The sequence below is a fragment of the Giraffa tippelskirchi genome, chromosome 4, assembly GCF_054371585.1.
Source record: "Giraffa tippelskirchi isolate mGirTip1 chromosome 4, T2T-mGirTip1v1.2.pri, whole genome shotgun sequence".
Taxonomy (NCBI): domain Eukaryota; kingdom Metazoa; phylum Chordata; class Mammalia; order Artiodactyla; family Giraffidae; genus Giraffa; species Giraffa tippelskirchi.
In genome coordinates, this window is record NC_137278.1 from 131817637 (window position 1) to 131824962 (window position 7326).

General features: G+C 42.8%; 1 long non-coding RNA gene across 1 annotated transcript; it reads right to left on the bottom strand.

The window, feature by feature from the left end:
- Positions 1 to 3161: 3161 nt before the first annotated feature.
- On the bottom strand, positions 3162 to 7326 carry LOC145547356 (uncharacterized). Its single transcript, XR_014083769.1, has 2 exons — positions 7219 to 7326; positions 3162 to 4963 (listed from the first exon to the last, which is right to left on the bottom strand). It is a non-coding gene; the product is annotated as an uncharacterized LOC145547356 (long non-coding RNA).

The window sequence follows — 7326 nt, forward strand, 5'->3', positions numbered from 1 at the left end:
CAGTGCCCAGACTCCTCTCCTCATGCCTCAGGACATCCCAGGATGACTTCATCCTCCCTTATGGCTTCAAACATCAGCTCTATGTTGATGATTTCCAGATTTATCCCTAATTCTAGTCTCTCCTCTGACTCCTAGAGCTGTATGCCCAAACACCCAACTGAGGATCTCAACTGGTTGCCCACTGGCACCTCCAACTCAATTCATCTGAATACGTGCTAAGTCACTTCAGTAGTGTCCAACTCTTTATGACCCCATGGACTGTACGTAGCCTGCCAGGCTCTCTGTCCATGGGATTCTCCAGGCAAGAATACTAGAGTGGGTTGCCGTGCCCTCCTCCAGGGGATCTTCCCGACTCAGGGATTGAACCCGAGTCTCTTTCGTCTCCTGCGTTAGCAGGTGAGTTCTTGACAGCTAGTGCCCCCTGGAAGCCCGTATGCGAATATATTGGGTCAGAAATTATATTCATTTGTAATTTTGGCAAGTACTGACAATTTACAGTTCTACTAGTAACACATTAGAAGGCCTCTTTCTCCGTAACCATGCCAAGGGCATATTGTCAAACATTTGAATTTTTGCCTATCTATAGGTGAAAAATGATATTGAAATGTAGTTTCAATTTTCTTGTGTGTGAAGTTGAGCATCTTTTCATATGTCTAAGAGCCATTTATCTTTCCTTTTATGTTAACCATCCTATTTTGTTCTTGTATTTTTGTTCTTTCTCATATTGATTTGAAAGGATTTTGTATATATTAAGCAAATTAGTCCTTTTGTCTATGATATGAGCTGCAAACATTTCCCTCAGTTTGCCATTTGTCTTAGTTTATGGTGTTTTTTGGCTCTGCAGAAATTATAGATTTTTATGTTGATAGAATTGTCTTTTTTTTATGCTTTGTGAAGTTTTGTGCTATTCTATTTTCTCTGCAGTGACATACAAATTTATAATTTTACTATTTTACATTTATTTAAACACAATTGATTCATATAGATTTATTTTAGTGTGAGGAATAGAGATACCACATTTTTTTTTTTTAAGGTGGCTACACAATTGTCTCAATACCACTTACCATATAATCCATCTTTCCCCTACTGATAGGCAATGCCACCTGTATTACATGCTAACATTTTAAATGTCTTGTGTCTGTTTCTGGACTCTTTGTTCTCTTGAGCAAATTGCCTATGCTTGTGCTAGTGTCCTCTGGATTTTACTATTTTAGCTTTTATAGGCTTAATATCCAATAGAGCTATTCCTCTTTCATTAACTTTCTTTTTCAGAATGCTGTTATTTTTGATGCAAAAATTTCCATATGAATTTTATATTCAGATTATGTGGTCTGTTGGTATTTTTATTAGATTGTGTTAAATTTATAGATTAATTTATGGAGAGCTGACATCTTTATGATAGTGAGTCTTTCTACCCAAAAATAGAGTATGCCTTTCCATTTATTCTTATCTCTTTTTTGTGTTCTTTGATAGTAATTTCAGTTTGGGGCACCTAGATCTAGCACCCTGTTAAGATTACTCTAGGTTACATTACTTTTTCCTTGCTATTGTAAATGATAATTTTATTCCCATATACTTTCTAATTGGCTGTTGTTCATTGACTTTTTGTATATAATTTGTACCCACTTTGCTAAAATGTCTTATTTGTATTAGTTTTTCAGTTGATATCCTCCCATTTCTGGTTAGGCTATTAAATTATAAATTAATAATGGTAATTATTAATCCCTAGTTTTTATATCTCATTCCTTTCTCTTCTGAAATTAAGTAGGCTAGTATTTCCAAGGCAGTGTTAAATAAAAATAGCCATAGGGGCTATCCTCATGGAATACCTAACTTTAATGGGAATAATTTAGGTTTCCTCATTAAGTGTGATTCTAGTTTTCAGACCAAGGTGGAACAACAAGTCAGATGTTTCATAAAGTTTGCCTGTGATTCTCTACCTTGGGGATTGATATTTCATTGAAATTCAGCCTGTGTATGAGACTTTCCTTTGCAGATGGTTTCTCCTCCGAGAAAGAAAGAAAAAAAAATCCAGATATCAAGTAGAGTATGCTGCTGCTGCTGCTGCTGCTAAGTCGCTTCAGTCGTGTCCGACTCTGTGCAACCCCATAGACGGTAGCCCACCAGGCTCCCCCGTCCCCGGGATTCTCCAGGCAAGAACATTGGAGTGGGTTGCCATTTCCTTCTCCAGCGCATGAAAGGGAAAAGTGAAAGTGAAGTCGCTCAGTCATGTCTGACCCTTAGCGACCCCAAGTAGAGTATATGTTGACTTATTGACTTAAAATGCATTATGCGGGGCTTCCCTGGTGGCTCAGTGATAAAGAATTCACCTGACAATGCAGGAAACACAGATTCAGGTTCGATCCCTAATCTGGGAAGATCCTACATGCCACGGAGCAACTAAGACCATGCCACAACTATTGAGCCTGTGCTCCAGAGCCCAGGAACCAAACTACTGGGCCCTTGGCCACAATTACTGAAGCCCACATGCTGTAGAGCCCGTGCTCCACAATAAGGAAAGCTACCACAATGAGAAGCCTGCACACGCAACTAGAGTAGCCCCTATTCGCTGCAACTAGAGAAAAACCAGTGTAGCAACAAAGACCCAGTGCAGCCAAAAATAAATGAATAAATAAAAATTAATTTAAAAAAAATGCATTATGAGTCCAAAGTCATCTTTGTACTGGTCAAAGCTTTATTAAACCTGACTTCCTAAGAAGGTATATTTGAGCCAAGAGCAGTGCAATCCTGTGTCCTCTGAGTGCCGAGAAAGTAGCAGTCTCAGGTGAAAGAAAAACTGGTCCTGCTCTAATGGAGGGGAATATTATCAGACACTGGGTCCAAGACTGACCACCTGGCAGGAGACACTAGGAACAAAGCCCTAAGATCAGTACCAACAGCTAACATTTTATAAGCATTTGCTATATATGACCTACTTGTTTAGGCAGAGTGATTTATCCCTCAGAATCATCCTATGAAGTGGATGCTATTATTTCCCAATATGATGAAACTGAGGCAAAGAAATATAACTTCTCAAGGTCACAAGCTGGTAGGTGAGATAACTAAGGTTTAAAACCAGGCAGAGCCTGGGAATTCCCTGGTGGTCCAATGGTTAAGGCTCTGAGCTTCCACTGCAGGCGGGGGCACAGGTTTGATCTCTGGTCAGGGAACTAAGATCCCGTATGCCAAGTGGCCAAAAAAATAAAATGAAATAAAATTGGACAGAGTCTCTATTCTGTTTAAAAAAATTTTTTTTAAGATTTTTTTATTTTTTTGGCTGTGCTGGGTCTTTGTTGCTGCGCACAGGCTTTCTCTAGTTGCAGCGAGCAGGGGCTACTCTTCGTTACAGTGCGCAGGCTTCTCATTGCAGTGGCTTCTCATGTTGTGAGCACAGGCTCTAGAGCACAGAGGCTTCAACAGTTGCAGCCTGCAGGCTCTGGAGTGCAGGTTCAGTAGTTGTGGTGCATGGGCTTAGTTGCCCTGCAGCATGTGGGATCTTCCCAGACCAGGGATCGAACCCGAATTTTAAGATGGATGCTTAACCAGGGAAGTCCAGAACCTGTATCTTAACCACCATGTCCTAATCCCTCAGATGAAGGAACCTGGGGCCCTGAGCAAAGATTCAGGAGAAACCATGATCGTTGCCTCCATGGCCGGGCCACATCTGTCCTGAGGAGGGTGCTGTACTGTGAACGATTACTCTGGAGCCAGGGACAGTTAACTGGAGGTTGGATGACTGGTGCTACTGCTAACTTTTCTTTTTATGCACATTCTTCTTTTTGTTCCTTTGCTGGCTCCTCTTGTTGTTCAGTCTCTCAGTTGTGTTCGACTCTTTTTGACCCAATGAACTACAGCATGCCAGGCTTCCCTGTCCTTCACTATCTCGAGGAGTTTGCTCAAATTCACATCCGTTCAGTGGGTGATGCTATCAAACCATCTCAACTTCTGCTGCCCTCTTCTCCTTTTGTCTTCAATCTTTCCCAGAATCAGGGTCTATTCCAGTGAGTCAGCTCTTTGCATCAAGTGGCCAAAGTATTGGAGCTTCAGCCTCAGTATCAGTCCTTCCAATGAATACTCAGGGTTGATTTCCTTTAGAATTGACTGGTTTGATCTCCTTGCTGTCCATGGGACTCTCAAGAGTGTCTTCCAGCACCACAATTTGAAAGCATCAATTCTTCGGTGCTCAGCCTTCTTCATGGTCCAACTCTCACATGCGTACATTACTACTGGAAGAACCACAGCTTTGTCTATATGGACCCTTGCTAGCAAAGTGATGTCTCTGCTTTTTAATACACTGTCTAGGTTTGTCATAGCTTTCCTTCCAAGGGGCAAGCATCTTTTAAAATCATGGCTGCAGTTACCATCCGCAGTGATTCTGGAGCCCAAGAAAATAAAATTTGTCACTGCTTCCACTTTTTCCCCTTCTAGTTGCCATAAAGTGATGGGACCAGATGCCATGATCTTATTAGTTTTTTGAATGTTGAGTTTCAAGCCAGCTTTTTCACTCTCCTCTTTGACCTTCATCAAAGGGCTCTTTAGTTCCTCTTCACTTTCTGCCATTAGAGTGGTATCATCTGCATATCTGAGGCCCCTTCATGGATCACAGCCTTGTCATAAAGAAGGGGCTTGTATAACTCAATGAAGCTTTGAGATATGCTGTGCAGGACTACCCAAGACAGACGAGTCATAGTGAAGAATTCTGACAAAATGTGGTCCACTGGAGAAGGAAATGGCAACCCACTCCAGTATTCTTGCCAGAAGAACCAGAAGAACAGTATGAAAAGGCAAAAAGATATGACACTGGAAGATGAGCACCACCCCCCAGGTCGGAAGGCGTCCAATATGCTACTGGAGAAGAGCAGAAGGCAATTACTAGCAGCTCCAGGAAGAATGAAGCAGATGGGCCAAAGCAGAAACAATGCTCAGTTGTCTACGTCTCTGGTGGTGAAGGTCAAGTCCAAAGCTGTAAAAGAACACTGTTGCATAGGAACCTGGAATGTTAGTTCCATGAATCAAGTAAATTGGACGTGATCAAGCAGGAGATGGCAAGATTGAACATGGACAGCTTAGTAATCATGAACTAAAATGGACAGGATGGGTTCTTCCTCTACCTTACCTTAAATGTTGGAATACCCAACACTTAAGCTTATGGCTAGACCATAAGCTTTTATTCCAAGGATGATGGAGAATTTTGAGCAGAGGCTTGACATGCCTGGATTTCCATTTTGATGGGAATACTCTAGCTGCTGTAAAGAAACGGGAGGAGAGGTGGTAAAGATGAAAGCTGGGAGACTAGTTAGGGAACTCTTGCAATAGTCCAAGTGGGGATGATGAATCCAGGGGATTTGGATCAAGAAATAGTGGAGAAGCTGGTGAAATATGACAAGATTCTGGATATATTCTAAAGACAGGGTGGGAGGGGTTGTCTAGTATCCATCCAGTAACTCAGGCCAAAAATCTAGATCTTATCCTTGATTTTTCCTTTTCCCTCATATCCCAAATCCAATCCATCAGCAAGTCCCTGTGGTTCTACCTCCAAAATACACATCAAAGTTACTATGTCTGTCCATTTTCACTGCCCCCACAACCCAGCTAAACCACCTGAGTTTACCTCTTATTTGGATCAATACAGTAACCTCTTCTCTGTTCTCTCTGCTTCCTCTTACTTCCCTACAATCCGTTCTCCACAAGCAGGCAAACAGATCACTTATAAAAGTAAATCATATCACAGAATGGATGCTTTTGCATCTTTTAAGGACTTTCTAGTGCAATAAAAATAAAGGCCAAGGGGACTTCTTAGTGGTCCAGTGGTTAAGACTCCATGCTGCCACTGCAGGGGGCACAGGTTTGATCCCTGGTCAGGGAACTAAGATCCTCCATGCTGTGTGGTACAGCCAAAAGTAAATAAATATAGTTAATATAGTTTTTTTAAAAAAAGAATAAAGGCCAAAATTCATACCATGAACTACAAGGCCTAAAATGATCTGCCCTGATGACCTCTCTGTTCTCATCTCCTCCTTCTCTCTTATTCTTGATCATCCTGCTCCAGCCACACTAATCTCCATCCTGTTCCTCAGTCTCTCCAAATTCTTTTCTGCTTTGGAGCTATGCTGTCCCCGCTGACTAGGCCATCTTACCCTAGCTCTTTGCCCAACTGATCCCTTATCAAATGTCAAATCTCAATTCAACCCTCATCTCCTTAGAGACCTCTGTGATAACTCTCACCTAGTAATAGCTATTATGCTATATTTAGAATAGTCCATCACATCTTGTATCAGAAAATACAATCTTTCAGGGGAAATACAGTAGGTTAATGCTCATTAAGTAAGATCACAAATGAACAGGGGATCTTGTCCCCTGAGAGTGTATGAAAGCTATCATACACTCTCGGGGCCGGAAGGGCCAGCCTCCCATCTAACACTTGAATCACCTGGCAATGTTCAGGTGATGAGTACTTGACACCTCCACTGAGAGGAACAACCTAGCTGCTAGACAGCTTTGGAATTGTACCTTTCTTATTCTGAGCTGCAGTATGTTTCTTTAGAGCTATTATTACACTTTGGTGTCCCTCCAAGGAAGCATAAAACAAATAGAAACTCTCTTTTCTTAGAAGACAGTCTTTCTGGTTTCTCAAGGCAGCTCTCACACGCTCAAACGCTCAACTTGTCCTGTAGGCTTGTCCTTCCATCTTCAGGGCTTCTCCTCTGAAGGTGCTTCCGCGGGTCGTCTTACCTCCCGGGGCCCACAGCTCCCTCCAGCAATCCAGGCGTGGTGGGGCTGACTGGAAGGGCACTCCTTCTCCCAGGGCCTCTACTCTCTTTCTCTTTTTAGCCTCTGCTTTCTAGAGCCGCGGTCCACAACTCTCCATCCTTTCGTAAGACATCAACCTCCCGGCCCCTTCTATACGCCACATCCCTCCGGCTGGAGGGAGCTCCTCAACATCGTCTCCCCATATTGTGCCTAGCACAGGCCTGCCACAGAGTAGTTTCTCCAAAACCACTGGTGGAATCAAACAATCTATAAGTGGTCCTGGGAAACTATCAGAGTCCTCGATCTCTAGCAAGGCGGCAAGATTCGGAAGCCGAAATCTAGTAGCTGCGCGGCCCCACCCTCCAGCCCGCCCCCTCCCAGGGTTGCCTCACCTAGCCGCTCAGGCTATTCCGCTCCAAGTCTCGCCTTTCCCTTTAATCACTTCCTCCAACTTGGGGCCTATAATACCTGATGTCTCCCGATAAGTTGTTTCAATTAGGAAAGACTTTAATTTCGGCTGATGATAAAACGGTAATATCTTAGCTACCATGGCCACGCCCCTTTACTCACGTAGTC